Genomic DNA, 16,914 nt, shown 5'->3' with positions numbered 1-16,914 from the left:
AACATATTTTTAACACATATTCTGTGTTATGAATATCTCTTTTGTATTATTGTAATCAATTTTCCTTTGCTAATACAGCCAGTTTTGTTTGTGAGGCAGCGAGAGCGCTGCCTCACACTTACAACACTGAAGGAGCTGAAGCCGTGAGCGGGCAGGGGGCGGGGACAAGCTACGGGCTGTAAAAGCCCATTGAAAAAAAGCATTACAGGCGGCACTAGTATAAGTGCCTCAGCCAGGGCCGGCCACTGGAGGGCGCTGCAGGAAGCCCAGGAAGCTAATGACGCGACAATGCCTCAGAGGAGCCAGGACCGGGACAGAAGGAAGAAGACAGCCATTCTCAGTAAGTACACTGAAGTACCGGCTGCTAGTACCTGGAACCCCCCGCATTGCCCGAATATTTAATATTAGAGATGGAGACAGGCAGCTGTGCACTGTTTCCATCTCAGAAAAAGCCGCGATCGCGTTCGCGATCGCGTTCACGGAGCGGCACCAGCAACAGAGCTCTGTAGCTCCCTGCATACAGGATGTCTGGAGGGAGCTGCTGATTGTGCACGCAGCTCCCTCTGTCCTCGGGCTCACAGTTTCAAAGTCAAGTATCCATGGAGGCAGTGTAATAATGTTAACTAGGAGGGATATTAATGTTCTCTAGGAGTCTAAGGGGGTATTGGGCTGTGGGGGTGTACTAAAGTGTCGCTAGGAGGGGGTGTTGGGGTGTAGTGAAATTTCTCTAGGATGGGGTGTGGAACTGTGGGGTTGTATTTATGTTTGCTAGGAGGGAATAATGTGTGGGACTGGGACAGTATTAATGTTCTCTAGGAGAGTTACTGTGGAATGTAGGTGTATTAATGCCATCTGGGGTGGCAATATATTATTGTTGTCTGGGGTATGGGGGTGTCTATTAATGTTATCTTGGCGTGGCCAAACCGTGCCCCCCACGAAAACGCACAGCAGCGATCGGGACGGAATGACCCCCATAGTGTGTGTGTTATCCAGGGGGCTTTGTGGAAGAATCACTGCACTTTCCAGCATAAGGTACAGCACTGGTACAATGTTTCTCCGGGTGTAGTATGGCTGACCGGCGGCCAGGAGACCACCGGTCAGCTTACCGACGCCGGGATCCCGGTGGGGAGGGGCGAGTGCAGCAAGTCCCTTGCGGGCTCGGTGGCGACCGGGTTCTATTCCCACTCTATGGGTGTCGTGGTCACCCACGAGTGGAAATAGTCCCTGTTGGTCGGCATGCCGACCCTCGGGATAGTGAGGGGTCGGGATGCTGGAGGAGGTCATGTGACTGTCGGTCTCCCGACCGCCGGTCACATAAATACCACCCTGTTTCTCCTATAGTATCTGGCTTCAAGTGACACATTGTGATTTATTTGTGATTTTGTTTTTAATTTGTATGTATGTTCTATATATTAAAGGTTATATCTATTTTCTCTATCGTCCTAGTGGATGCTGGGGTTCCTGAAAGGACCATGGGGAATAGCGGCTCCGCAGGAGACAGGGCACAAAAAGTAAAGCTTTAGGATCAGGTGGTGTGCACTGGCTCCTCCCCCTATGACCCTCCTCCAAGCCTCAGTTAGATTTTTGTGCCCGGCCGAGAAGGGTGCAATCTAGGTGGCTCTCCTAAAGAGCTGCTTAGAAAAGTTTAGCTTAGGTTTTTTATTTTACAGTGAGTCCTGCTGGCAACAGGATCACTGCAACGAGGGACTTAGGGGAGAAGAAGTGAACTCACCTGCGTGCAGGATGGATTGGCTTCTTTGGCTACTGGACATTAGCTCCAGAGGGACGATCACAGGTACAGCCTGGATGGTCACCGGAGCCTCGCCGCCGGCCCCCTTGCAGATGCTGAAACGAGAAGAGGTCCAGAATCGGCGGCTGAAGACTCCTCAGTCTTCTTAAGGTAGCGCACAGCACTGCAGCTGTGCGCCATTTCCTCTCAGCACACTTCACACGGCAGTCACTGAGGGTGCAGGGCGCTGGGAGGGGGGCGCCCTGGGAGGCAAATGAAAACCTTTTTTGGCTAAAAATACCTCACATATAGCCTCCGGGGGCTATATGGAGATATTTAACCCCTGCCAGAATCCATTAAAGAGCGGGAGACGAGCCCGCCGAAAAAGGGGCGGGGCCTATCTCCTCAGCACACAGCGCCATTTTCCCTCACAGAAAGGCTGGAGGGAAGGCTCCCAGGCTCTCCCCTGCACTGCACTACAGAAACAGGGTTAAAACAGAGAGGGGGGGCACTAATTTGGCGTTAGAAATATATAAAAGATGCTATAAGGGAAAACACTTATATAAGGTTGTCCCTATATAATTATAGCGTTTTTGGTGTGTGCTGGCAAACTCTCCCTCTGTCTCTCCAAAGGGCTAGTGGGTCCTGTCCTCTATCAGAGCATTCCCTGTGTGTGTGCTGTGTGTCGGTACGTGTGTGTCGACATGTATGAGGACGATGTTGGTGAGGAGGCGGAGCAATTGCCTGTAATGGTGATGTCACTCTCTAGGGAGTCGACACCGGAATGGATGGCTTATTTAGGGAATTACGTGATAATGTCAACACGCTGCAAGGTCGGTTGACGACATGAGACGGCCGACAAACAATTAGTACCGGTCCAGACGTCTCAGAAACACCGTCAGGGGTTTTAAAACGCCCGTTTACTTTAGTCGGTCGACACAGACACAGACACGGACACTGAATCCAGTGTCGACGGTGAATAAACAAACGTATTCCTTATTAGGGCCACACGTTAAGGGCAATGAAGGAGGTGTTACATATTTCTGATACTACAAGTACCACAAAAGAGGGTATTATGTGGGATGTGAAAAAACTACCGTAGTTTTTCCTGAATCAGATAAATTAAATGAAGTGTGTGATGATGCGTGGGTTCCCCCCGATAGAAAATTATGGGCGGTATACCCTTTCCCGCCAGAAGTTAGGGCGCGTTGGGAAACACCCCTTAGGGTGGATAAGGCGCTCACACGCTTATCAAAACAAGTGGCGGTACCGTCTATAGATAGGGCCGTCCTCAAGGAGCCAGCTGACAGGAGGCTGGAAAATATCATAAAAAGTATATACACACATACTGGTGTTATACTGCGACCAGCGATCGCCTCAGCCTGGATGTGCAGAGCTGGGGTGGCTTGGTCGGATTCCCTGACTAAAAATATTGATACCCTTGACAGGGACAGTATTTTATTGACTATAGAGCATTTAAAGGATGCATTTTCTATATATGCGAGATGCACAGAGGGATATTTGCACTCTGGCATCAAGAGTAAGTGCGATGTCCATATCTGCCAGAAAATGTTTATGGACACGACAGTGGTCAGGTGATGCAGATTCCAAACGGCACAAAGGTGTATTGCCGTATAAAGGAAGAGGAGTTATTTGGGGTCGGTCCATCGGACCTGGTGGCCACGGCAACTGCTGGAAAATCCACAGTTTTTACCCTAAGTCACATCTCTGCAGAAAAAGACACCGTCTTTTCAGTCTCAGTCCTTTCGTCCCTATAAGAGTCATATCTGCCCAGGGATAGAGGAAAGGGAAGAAGACTGCAGCAGGCAGCCCATTCCCAGGAACAGAAGCGTTCCACCGCTTCTGCCAAGCTCTCAGCATGACGCTGGGACCGTACAGGACCCCTGGATCCTACATGTAGTATCCCAGGGGTACAGATTGGAATGTCGAGACGTTTCCCCTTCGCAGGCTCCTGAAGTCTGGTTTACCAAGGTCTCCCTCCGACAAGGAGGCAGTATGGGAAACAATTCACAAGCTGTATTCCCAGCAGGTGATAATCAAATTACCCCTCCTACAACAAGAAAAGGGGTATTATTCCACATTATATTGTGGTACTGAAGCCAGAAGGCTAGGTGAGACCTATTCTAAATCTAAAAAAATTTGAACACTTACAAAGGTTCAAATCAAGATGGAGTCACTCAGAGCAGTGATAACGAACCAGGAAGAAGGGGACTATATAGTGTCCCGAGACATCAGGGATGCTTACCTCCATGTCCAAAATTTGCCCTTCTCACTAAGGGTACCTCAGGTTCGTGGTACAGAACTGTCACTATCAGTTTCAGACGCTGCCGTTTGGATTGTCCACGGCACCCCGGGTCTTTACCAAGGTAATGGCCGAAATGATGATTCTTCTTCGAAGAAAAGGCGTCTTAATTATCCCTTACTTGGACGATCTCCTGATAAGGGCAAAGTCCAGGGAACAGTTGGAGGTCGGAGTAGCACTATCTCGGATACTGCTACAACAGCACGGGTGGATTCTAAATATTCCAAAATCGCAGCTGATCCCGACGACAAGTCTGCTGTGCCTAGGGATGATTCTGGACACAGTCCAGAAAAAGGTGTTTTCTCCCGGAAGAGAAAGCCAGGGAGTTATCCGAGCTAGTCAGGAACCTCCTAAAATCAGTGCATCATTGCACAAGGGTCCTGGTAAAGATGGTGACTTCCTACGAAGCAATTCCATTCGGCAGATTTCACGCAAGAATTTTTCAGTGGGATCTGCTGGACAAATGGTCCGGATCGCATCTTCAGATGCATCAGCGGATAACCCTATATCCAAGGACAAGGGTGTCTCTCCTGTGGTGGTTACAGAGTGCTCATCTTCTAGAGGGCCGCAGATTCGGCATTCAGGATTGGATGCTGGTGACCACGGAGGCCAGCCCGAGAGGCTGGGGAGCAGTCACACAAGGAAAAAATTTCCAGGGAGTGTGATCAAGTCTGGAGACTTTTCTCCACATAAATATACTGGAGCTAAGGGTAAATTTATAATACTCTAAGCTTAGCAAGACCTCTGCTTCAAGGTCAGCCGGTATTGATCCAGTGGGAAAAACATCACGGCAGTCGCCCACGTAAATAGACAGGGCGGCACAAGAAGCAGGAGGGCAATGGCAAAAACTGCAAGGACTTTTCGCTGGGCGGAAAATCATGTGATAGCACTGTCAGCAGTGTTTCATTCCGGGAATGGAAACTGGGAAGCAGACTTCCTCAGCAGGCACGACCTCCACCCGGCAGAATGGAAACTTCATCGGGAAGTTTTCCACATGATTGTAAACCATTGGGAAATACCAAAGGTGGACATGATGGCGTCCCGTCTGAACAAAAAACGGGACAGGTATTGCGCCAGGTTAAGAGACCCTCAGGCAATAGCTGTGGACGTTCTGGTAACACCATGGATGTACCAGTCGGTGTATGTGTTCCATCCTCTGCTTCTCATACCTAAGGTACTGAGACTTATAAGACGTAGAGGAGTAAGAACTATACTCATGGCTCCGGATTGGCCAAGAAGGACTTGGTACCCGGAACTTCAAGAGATGCTCACAGAGGACTTATGGCCTCTGCCGCTAAGAAGGGACTTGTTTCAGCAAGTACCATGTCTGTTCCAAGACTTACCGCAGCTGCGTTTGACGGCATGGCGGTGGAACGCCGGATCCTAAGGGAAAAAGGCATTCCGGAAGAGGTCATTCCTACCCTGGTCAAAGCCAGAAAGGAGGTGACCGCACAACATTATCACCACATGTGGCAAAAATATGTTGCGTGGTGTGAGGCCAGAAAGGCCCCACGAAGAAATTTCAACTCGGTCGATTCCTGCATTTCCTGCAAACAGGAGTGTCTATGGGCCTCAAATTGGGGTCCATTAAGGTTCAAATTTCGGCCCTGTCGATTTTCTTCCAGAAAGAAGTGGCTTCAGTTCCTGAAGTCCAGAAGTTTGTCAAGGGAGTATTGCATATACAACCCCCTTTTGTGCCTCCAGTGGCACTGTGGGATCTCAACGTAGTTCTGGGATTCCTCAAATCACATTGGTTTAAAACCAGTCAAATCTGTGGATTTGAAGCATCTCACATGAAAAGTGACCATGCTCTTGGCCCTGGCCTGGACCAGGCGAGTGTCAAATTGGTGGTTTTTTTCTCAAAAAAGCCCATATCTGGTTGTCCATTTGGACAGGGCAGAGCTGCGGACTCGTCCCCAGTTCTCTCCCTAAGGTGGTGTCAGTGTTTCACCTGAACCAGCTTATTTTGGTGCCTTGCGCCTACTAGGGACTTGGAGGACTCCAGGTTGCTAGATGTTGTCAGGGCCCTGTAAATATAGGTTCCAGGACGGCTGGAGTCAGGAAAACTGACTTGCTGTTATCCTGTATGCACCCAACAAACTGGGTGCTCTTGCTTCTAAGCAGACTATTGCTAGTTGGATGTGTAATACAATTCAGCTTGCACATTCTGTGGCAGGCCTGCCACAGCCAAAATATGTAAATGCCCATTCCACAAGGAAGGTGGGCATATCTTGGGCGGCTGCCCGAGGGGTCTCGGCTTTACAACTTTGCCGAGCGGCTATTTAGTCAGGGGCAAACACGTTGGTAAAATCCTACAAATTTGATACCCTGGCTAAGGAGGACCTGGAGTTCTCTCATTCGGTGCTGCAGAGTCATCCGCACTCTCCCGCCCGTTTGGGAGCTTTGGTATTATCCCCATGGTCCTTTCAGGAACCCCAGCATCCACTAGGACGATAGAGAAAATAAGAATTTACTTACCGATAATTCTATTTCTCGGAGTCCGTAGTGGATGCTGGGCGCCCATCCCAAGTGCGGATTATCTGCAATACTTGTACATAGTTACAAAAATCGGGTTATTATTGTTGTGAGCCATCTTTTCAGAGGCTCCGCTGTTATCATACTGTTAACTGGGTTCAGATCACAGGTTGTACAGTGTGATTGGTGTGGCTGGTATGAGTCTTACCCGGGATTCAAAATCCTTCCTTATTGTGTACGCTCGTCCGGGCACAGTATCCTAACTGAGGCTTGGAGGAGGGTCATAGGGGGAGGAGCCAGTGCACACCACCTGATCCTAAAGCTTTACTTTTTGTGCCCTGTCTCCTGCGGAGCCGCTATTCCCCATGGTCCTTTCAGGAACCCCAGCATCCACTACGGACTCCGAGAAATAGAATTATCGGTAAGTAAATTCTTATTTTTTTTAACACTGCTGGAACCATCAGAATGCTGTTTTTCTTCAAGCGCAGCCTTTTCTGAAGTGTAATTTACTTGTAGTTTTATAAACCATACAGAGTTTTTTTTTTTCTGAGACGGCTACTGGATTATACAGCTAAGATTATTGAGCGAATAGATTCTTTTCTCTGTCTGCCTGTATGTTAATTTTCCAGCATGGGGCTGATAGTATTGTCATACTTAAGTGAAGGGTTTCTCCCCGCAGCTCAGTGCTCGGATCCCCACAGGAATGGCAGCTAATGCACTGCTGCAGTCTGCTCTTGTACCGCTGAGAGCCTCAGGGGAGTGACCAGATGTCAGCTGCATTAGGGGTTGTCCTTCCGGCACTTACCCGTCTGTACTGGGAGATGCGAGTAACTGGCCATTCTCAGATGAAAATTATACCTGTCCCACTTCATGTCATGCTGCAGCTGGCTGAGGAACTAGAAGTCCCAGCACACTTTGACTCTGGTTGGACACACCATATATATATATCTATATATATATATATATATATATGTGTGTGTGGAGTATGGTATGCCAGCGGCCTGGCTCCCGGCGACCAGCATACCGGCACCGGGATCCTGACCGCCGGCATAACGACAGCATGACGAATGCAAATGAGCCCCTTGCGGGCTTGCTGTGCTCGCCGCGCTATGTGCGCCACGCTATTTGTTCTCCCTCCAGGGGGGTTGTGGACCCCCAAGAGGGAGAAAAAGTGTTGGTAAGCCGGCTGTCGGGATTCCAGCGCCAGTATACTGTGCGCCGGGATCCTGACAGCCGGCAAACTGAAGACCACCCATATATATATATATATATATATATATATATACATACACTCACACATACCTTCAGCTCCATATATATCGATATATACTGTACCCTCTAGCTCCATGCACACACATTTTTTGGGGGGTCCCACTTTCAATTCCAATTCTGGGCTGACTGGTTTTGGGGTGTTTAATAAGATAGCAAGGGGACACCACACAGAGTGTTCCCCCCATTATGGCATTATCCCCCTCGCTAGTTCAGCCTCGTGCTGGCTATGGTTAAATAAGGGGGAACCTACTTCTTTTTTTTTCTAAGTTGTGGGGGGGGGGGCGCAATTGTGCGTGAATCAGGAGTGCCTCACTGGCCACTCACTTCACCGCACGTCACTGATATATATATATATATATATAGGCTGCAAAAGACGGTGGCACTCCCTCTCCCACTTGTATCGTGCTGCGGTGCCCTCCTAGATGACCAATACTGATCCTCAATGTAGGCTGCAAAAGACGGCGGCACTCAAGCAGACTCAAGTCGTGTAGTTAAAAAGCGGTAAGTTTTAATCCGACATGTTTCGGGGAACTCCCCGTCCTCAGGGCATGTTTTGCCCTGAGGACGGGGAGTTCCCCGAAACATGTCGGATTAAAACTTACCGCTTTTTAACTACACGACTTGAGTCTGCTTGAGTGCCGCCGTCTTTTGCAGCCTACATTGAGGATCAGTATTGGTCATCTAGGAGGGCACCGCAGCACGATACCAGTGGGAGAGGGAGTGCCAGGATCACTACATTGTATTTTATATATATATATATATATATATATATATATACACACACATACACACACTCTCCTGTGTATACACATAAATGCAATATACTATGGCCACTGCACCAGCACACACAAGGCTGCACTAGCACACACAGGATACACTGCACTGCTCCAGCACACACAGTTTTACACCAAACTACACCAGCACACAGGGTTACACCATATGGGCAGCACACACAGAGTTACACTGCACTGAACACACCATACAGTGGCAGTACAAAGGGTTACACCGCAGTGCTCCAGCACACAAAGGGTTACAACATACAGTGACAGCACACATAGGGCAAATCCATTGAGTGGAAGCACACACTGGGTTACACTGCACTGCACCAGCACATACAGGGTCAATCTGTACAGTGGCAACACACACAGCATGTGTGCACATAGCCAGATTAAAGGGGGGAAGCAGGGCATACTGTACCCCGGGCCCCCCTGTGTCAGGGGGAACCCCGGCCAGAGCACACTGTCATCACTAGCTTTCCCGCTTAGGCAGCAGCAGAACCAGCAGCCAGAATGTGAGCAGGACAGTATACAGTGCAGGCAGAGACACAGGAGTATCATGTTTCATGAGCTACCGGGAGCTTTAGGGGAGCTTTAGGAAAGATAGGAGGGTGGAGAGAGCTGTAAGTGACACAGGGATCCCAGCTTCTCCTCCTCCCTGCCTTGGTGTCTGAGTCCAGTGTAACCTGTTATGCAACTAAACCATTTGGGTCTAGAGATACATACACACACATAGGGGTATATTTACTAAGCTCCCGATTTTGACCGAGATGCCGTTTTTTCATCAAAGTGTCATCTCGGTCAATCTCGGTCATTTACTAAACACTAATCACGGCAGTGATGAGGGCATTCGTAATTTTTTGCTAGCTCAGGTAAAAAATTACGAATGAATACACCATCGGTCAAAACGCGGCTGTTTAAGTCTGAATCTCGGTCATTTACTAAGCAAAAAAGCACAAAACACTGCCGTGAAAAATTACAACTCGTAAAAAAGTCCTAAAAAAAAACAGACCTGCTTTTTTTATCCGTGATTTGAGATGCATGCAGGGATCCATGAGATCCGTGCATGTATATCAGTGGGAAGGGGTGGGAAAGTGCTTTTTTTTGCAGAAAAAAATTGCGTGGGGTCCCCCCTCCTAAGCATAACCAGCCTCGGGCTCTTTGAGCCGATCCTGGTTGCAGAAATATGGGGAAAAAAATGACAGGGGTTCCCCCATATTTAAGCAACCAGCATCGGGCTCTGCGCCTGGTCCTGGTCCCAAAAATACGGGGGACAAAAAGAGTAGGGGTCCCCCGTATTTTAAAAACCAGCACCGGGCTCCACTAGCTGGACAGATAATGCCACAGCCGGGGGTCACTTTTATATAGCGCCCTGCGGCCGTGGCATCAAAAATCCAACTAGTCATCCCTGGCCGGGGTACCCTGGGGGAGTGGGGACCCCTTCAATCAAGGGGTCCCCCCCCCCAGCCACCCAAGGGCCAGGGGTGAAGCCCGAGGCTGTCCCCCCCCATCCAATGGGCTGCGGATGGGAGGGCTGATAGCCTTTGTTGTAAAATAAAAGATATTGTTTTTAGTAGCAGTACTACAAGTCCCAGCAAGCCTCCCCCGCATGCTGGTACTTGGAGAACCACAAGTACCAGCATGCGGCGGAAAAACGGGCCCGCTGGTACCTGTAGTACTACCACTAAAAAAATACCCAAAAAAACACAAGACACACACACCGTGAAAGTATAATTTTATTACATACACACATACATACATACTTACCTTATGTTCTCACGCAGGTCGGTCCTCTTGTCCAGTAGAATCCAAGGGGTACCTGTTGAAGAAATTCTACTCACCAGATCCAGTGGTCCAGGCTCCTCGGCAAATCCAGGGATAATCCACGTACTTGAATAAAACAAAAAAACGGTTGCCCGACCACGAACTGAAAGGGGACCCATGTTTGCACATGGGTCACCTTTCCACGAATGCCAGAAACCCACTTTGCCTTCTGGCTAAGTGGGTTTCTTCAGCCAATCAGGGAGTGCCACGTTGTAGCACTCTCCTGATCAGCTGTGTGCTGCTGTCCTCACTGACAGGCAGCACGCGGCAGTGTTACAATGTAGCGCCTATGCGCTACATTGTAACCAATGATGGGAACTTTCTGCCCTGCGGTGACGTCACTTTAGGTCAACCGCAGGGCAGAAAGTTCCCATCATTGGTTACAATGTAGCGCATAGGCGCTACATTGTAACACTGCCGCGTGCTGCCTGTCAGTGAAGACAGGAGCACACAGCTGATCAGGAGAGTGCTACAACGTGGCACTCCCTGATTGGCTGAAGAAACCAACTTAGCCAGAAGGCAAAGTGGGTTTCTGGCATTCGTGGAAAGGTGACCCATGTGCAAACATGGGTCCCCTTTCAGTTCGTGGTCGGGCAACCGTTTTTTTGTTTTATTCAAGTACGTGGATTATCCCTGGATTTGCCGAGGAGCCTGGACCACTGGATCTGGTGAGTAGAATTTCTTCAACAGGTACCCCTTGGATTCTACTGGACAAGAGGACCGACCTGCGTGAGAACATAAGGTAAGTATGTATGTATGTATGTATGTGTGTATGTAATAAAATTATACTTTCACGGTGTGTGTGTCTTGTGTTTTTTTGGGTATTTTTTTAGTGGTAGTACTACAGGTACCAGCGGGCCCGTTTTTCCGCCGCATGCTGGTACTTGTGGTTCTCCAAGTACCAGCATGCGGGGGAGGCTTGCTGGGACTTGTAGTACTGCTACTAAAAACAATATCTTTTATTTTACAACAAAGGCTATCAGCCCTCCCATCCGCAGCCCATTGGATGGGGGGGACAGCCTCGGGCTTCACCCCTGGCCCTTGGGTGGCTGGGGGGGGGGACCCCTTGATTGAAGGGGTCCCCACTCCCCCAGGGTACCCCGGCCAGGGGTGACTAGTTGGATTTTTGATGCCACGGCCGCAGGGCACTATATAAAAGTGACCCCCGGCTGTGGCATTATCTGTCCAGCTAGTGGAGCCTGGTGCTGGTTTTAAAAATACGGGGGACCCCTACTCTTTTTGTCCCCCGTATTTTTGGGACCAGGACCAGGCGCAGAGCCCGATGCTGGTTGCTTAAATATGGGGGAACCCCTGTCATTTTTTTTCCCATATTTCTGCAACCAGGATCGGCTCAAAGAGCCCGAGGCTGGTTATGCTTAGGAGGGGGGACCCCACGCATTTTTTTTTAGTATTTTACTTTGTTTAATTTAAAAAAAAAAAAATACGAACCCCAGCACGGATCACACAGATCCAGCCGAGATTGATTGTAAAAAAAAGCGGCAGTGTTTTGCTAATCACTGCCGTAAAATTAGGTAAAAAAAACACGAATGACATCGACATCGGAAGCAAAGAAAAACACGAATACGACAGCTTAGTAAATTAGTCGTAATCAATTCAAAAAGTTGCAGTTTTACACTGTCGATGTCATTCGTGATTGAACTTTGACCTTTTTTCGGAAATTACGAATCTTAGTAAATAAACCCCATAGAGTCCTCCTGAGTCCTGTCCCAGTGTGTAAGTAGTACAGAGGCTGCTGCTATTCTTGCATGTGACAAGATAAATTATTTTATTTTTCTATGTGTATTTTAAGGTTAAGTTGTTTTTGTTACACTACAAGAAAATATTACAAAATAGTTGACTTTCAATTAGGTGGAGCTATAAACAGCCATTAACAACTAATAGCCATTACTAAACTATTAGTTTAAAACTAATATACACCATTGGTTTAAATTTAATATACACAATTTATACCTCCTACCATGACTCATTCCAGGAAGGACAACATGCTCTCTACCTGGACTTCCATCTTAATTTATGATTGCAATCACCTGTGTTGAAATACCTTTGTTCAGTTGACACCAATCATATATTAGGTGAGAAGTCCAGGTAGACAGCATTTTGTCCCTCTTGGAATGGGACATATTGGGAGGTATGCACAATCTAGTATACACCGACCACCTTCCACTGGGGCCCCCCAGTCTTAAGTGCCCTAGCCACCTCCAAGGCTTAATCCGGTCTTGTGAGCGCAGACCCACAATCGCAAATAATCAGGTATTACGTACATCTCTGAATCAGGCCCTGATGTTTTTAAATCACCATAAAGATGTGTCCTGCTACAGCCTTGCTGCTTTTAGCAGCGTGCTGTAGCGGGACCACAATGCAAACGCAGTGCGTCATGTCACGCTTGTTCGCATCGCTGCTGGGTCCCACAGAAGTGAATGGGAGGCGGGTGCATGCACACGCCAGCTCTCAATCATGTCTATGGAATAGCGGAAGTGTGCGATTGCACGCGCCCAGCTATGCCACGCTGTGCTTGCTGCAACGCATACACATTACAGCAAGGACAAAAAGAGAAAAAGTCAACTTCAGGGAGTACAACCAAGTACGGAAAAATCAGCTGTCCCACTCACCAATCCTGGGTTTCTGAGATACAATGCTGTAGTTGGTCCAGTACAGTTAATGAGGCACACCGAACCATAGGTTCTTCGGATGGCTGGGGGAGGGGGGAAGCTTAGAGCAACCAGGGGGCACCCACACTGGTGTGACATTTTCAGGTGACAAGGAGTGGGGGTTTTCACGACTGGGGGCGGAGCTAAGTGAGACCAGGGTGGTCCACTCTGGTGACACAGCTTCTGATGGCTGTGGGTGAAGCTAAGTGCAGCCAGGGGGCTCCCACACAAATAACACAGCTTCAAATGACTGGGAGCGGAGATAAAGTGCAGCCAGGAGGCTCCGAGCCTCCCACACCAAGTTTGGCAAAGAATTGCATGGCCGGGGGCGGGGCTTATTGCGCACAGGGGGCGGAGCCTAGCGCGACCAGTAGGCTCATACACTGATGGTACAGCATCTCATGCCAGGGGCGGGGCTTATTGCGCACAGCGGGCGGGGCCTAGCGTGGCCAGGACTGTCTCACACTGTTGGAAAAGCATCGGATTGCTGGAGGCGGGACTTATTGCAGACAGGGGGCGGGGCCTTGCACGGCCAGGACTGTCTCACACTGTTGGAAAAGCATCGGATTTCCGAGGACGGGACATATCGCAGACAGGGGGCGGGGCCTTAAGCAGCCAGGATTGTCAGACTCTAGTGGCAAAGCATCGGATGGCCGGGGACGGGGCTTATTGCGGACAGGGGGTGGGGCCTAGCGCAGTCAGGACTCGAATCACACACTGGTGGCAAATCCTTGGTTGTCCAGGGGCGGAGCTTAGCACAGCCAGGGGCGGAGCTTTGGTCAGCTCCGCTGATCAGCGGCCAGGAACTGGGGGTATGTGTGTACAATGCTTGGGGCAGCCAGGAGGATAATGTGCTGGGCTAGTCGTCACAGTGTTTACAGGAAAAACATTTTTTCCTGTCAACACTGCACTGCAGGGGATCTTCTGGGCCTATTTTCATGGGAGGCCTGGAGCTGCAGCTCCACCCGCCCCATTGTTAATCCGGCCCTGGGAGTGCACCCTGACAAGTGAATGTTGGTGCTATCAAGGGAGTGCCGTGTGTGTGTGTGTGTGTGTGTGTATATATATATATATATATACACACACACATACACAGCACTGGCAGCACTCCTTGGTCTGGAATCGGAATCGTGGGGACATACACTATTTATATATATATATATATATTGTATTTACATAGGAAATTCCCCTGCAAAAATCCTGTGTTTGCCCGTGGAGGGTGTGTGTGGTCAGTGGTGGGGAGCTTAGTGCAATAAATACAGATACTGTATAAGGGGATGAGAAAAATAGAGATCATACAGACAGAGGGACACATACAGACCTGGGAAGGAATGTAAGAGGGTGTAAGAATCTGGGAGTGTGAGATTTTGTGAGAGTTCTCCTGTTAAAAATCATTTAACATGGCAAAATCAACCTGATTTTGCAGTGTAAATGATTTAAAAAAAACAGGAGAACTCTCACAAAATCTCTCCTGATTCTCACACCCTATTACATTTCCCCCTGGAAGTACATAAGACAAGACAAATGGGGGGGAAACATGTAAGATGGAAACAATACTCTAAATTGTATATATTATGATTGCAGTAGTAATGTGAATTTAAAGGATAGCTAAATATAGTAACCTCAAAACAACTTATTGAAGGTAAATTGGGTCTGTAGCCAAAATAGTTAATTGACAATTATAACGTGACCCCATTTTGTTTCTCTATAAAATGTTTTGAGGTTACTATATCTGGATAAATAGCCCTTATGCTAACATTATTACTGCTAATATATATAATATTTGCACAGGCTACACCCACATCCCTTGTGTAGACCACACCGCCTCAGTATGCCCTCATATAACTAGTCACACCCATGTAGCAACATCTCCGATGGCACACAATAGGCCCTTAAAAAAATTTCAGCTCCAGGCCCATGTGAACCTTAATCTGGCACTGGCAACACCCCCATATTTTACAGCATACTGCAGTGTGCTTTTACTTTTTATCTGCACCCCTGAATTTTTACAACATACAGGGCCAGCAGCACCCCAAAAATTTACAGCAAACAGGAGCAGTGTGCTTTTAATTTTTAACAACTGCACCCCTGAATTTTTACAACATACAGGGCCAGCAGCACCCCTATATTTTCAAGCATACAGGAGGACAGTGCCCCTGCACCCTTTACAACACAGTGACAGCTAGGACAGCAACACCCATGTACAGCTGCAGAACATGAAACACCAGTCACAGCCAGGACAGCACCCCTAACACAGCACAGCTACACCCCAGTGACTGCAACAGCAACCCTACAGAGCACACACTAACCCCTCCCAATGCCACCACCTACAGAGAGAGACAGAGGTCTGTCTCCCTCACTCTCCAAGTCCTGAGTAAAAATGGCGGTGACACGCGATTGTTTATATGGAATCTAAAACCCACGAGATTCCGACAGCGGGATGATGACGTTTTGCTTTGTTCTGGTTTCCAAGTCTGGTGGGATGTCCAGAGTCATACTCGGATCCGGGCTCGGAGCATGAAGTTCGGTAGGGTTCGGTTCTCAGGGAACTGAACCCGCTCATCTCTACTGAAGACCTTTTATAGAATCCAAATCTGGCGAGAATCCAACAGCAGAAACAGGGCTGTTTCTAGCCAATTTGGCTCCCAGTGCGAGATTTAAAAATGCGCCCCCCCATGACATAAAAAAATGTGCCCCCCCACCACACACAACTAGATAAAAAAAAAAAACTTGTGCGCGTACCCGGCAAGGGGGCGCGGCCTCATCTAAATGGGTGTGGTCTAATTTAAATGGGCATGGCCTCGTCTGAAAAGACTACCTCACAATCCAGTTTTTGACTCTGCTCCAACAGATCACGACCACCACGGAAAAAAAAAATTCTACCATATTAAGCCCCACACAGTAATGCCCCCTGTACCATATTATGCCACACACCGCAATGCCCTTGATACATTAAATCCCCACACTACGGCAGGCAAGAGTCCCCATTTCACACATTACGGCAGGTGTCCCCATTTTACACATTGAGAGAGAGAGAGAGAGAATACTTACAGAGGCGGTTACCGCTCTTCAGCCCACCTCACCAGTCGCTCCTCGCGCCGGCCTTTCCCTCTTCCTAACTTGGATCCCCCTCCTTACTCCGCTCGGAGGGGAAGGGGAGTTTTGCGGAGTGACGGGTTGCGTCATTCCGTGAAACTACGCCCCCCGAGCGGGTTACTCGGGGAGAAATAGGAGGGGGAAGCAGGGAGCCACAGTTAGTGCCGCGGCGGGCGCCCAGTGCGGTTGCACTGCTCGCCTGCCCCAAGAAACGGCCCTGAGCAGAAAGATGATGTTTGAGACGGGACTACCCTAACTGGACTTGGATCCCACCTCGGATCACAACATTCGGGCAGGTCCTGTTCTCAAAGAACCGGACCAGATCATCTCTAGTGATTTATTGGGCACTGCCTCTTTCTCTCCTGTTTCGCTCACAGACTGCCCACAGACTAAACTATGGCTGTCCATAAAAAATAAATAAACCCTTTTAATTATTTTAATGCCAGTGAGACACCCTAGACTTGGGATGCCCTTTATAGTCAGTGTGGTAAATTCCTGCGTATATGTTAATTGACATATTGGGGGAGATTCAGTTGTTTGAAAAGTCAGTTGGGTGTCTGTTTTTTCCTATCTAATCGACAGGAAAAAACAGACACCCAACCGACTTTTTAAACATTTGAATTCCCCCCATTATGTATATGTAATATTATAAGTCTTTAATCGAAGGTAAAGAAAAATGAGGGTACTGTATATCAATATCTTATAAATACTTTAATATGAGTATATAACAGTCAAGAAATACTGGATTAT

At 48.4% G+C, this 16,914-nt stretch overlaps 1 long non-coding RNA gene across 1 annotated transcript in view; it reads left to right on the top strand.

Moving 5' to 3' along the window:
* The first annotated feature begins 237 nt into the window (after positions 1-237).
* Positions 238-16,914, top strand: part of LOC135051189 (uncharacterized) — a 78,190-nt gene continuing 61,513 nt past the window's right edge. Inside the window, exon 1 of the long non-coding RNA XR_010242106.1 lies at positions 238-340. This is a non-coding gene — a long non-coding RNA (uncharacterized LOC135051189). The remainder of the gene's footprint in view (positions 341-16,914) is intronic.

Source organism: Pseudophryne corroboree, chromosome 2 (genome assembly GCF_028390025.1).
Source record: "Pseudophryne corroboree isolate aPseCor3 chromosome 2, aPseCor3.hap2, whole genome shotgun sequence".
Lineage (NCBI taxonomy): Eukaryota > Metazoa > Chordata > Amphibia > Anura > Myobatrachidae > Pseudophryne > Pseudophryne corroboree.
This window is presented reverse-complemented; position numbering and strand designations above follow the sequence as displayed.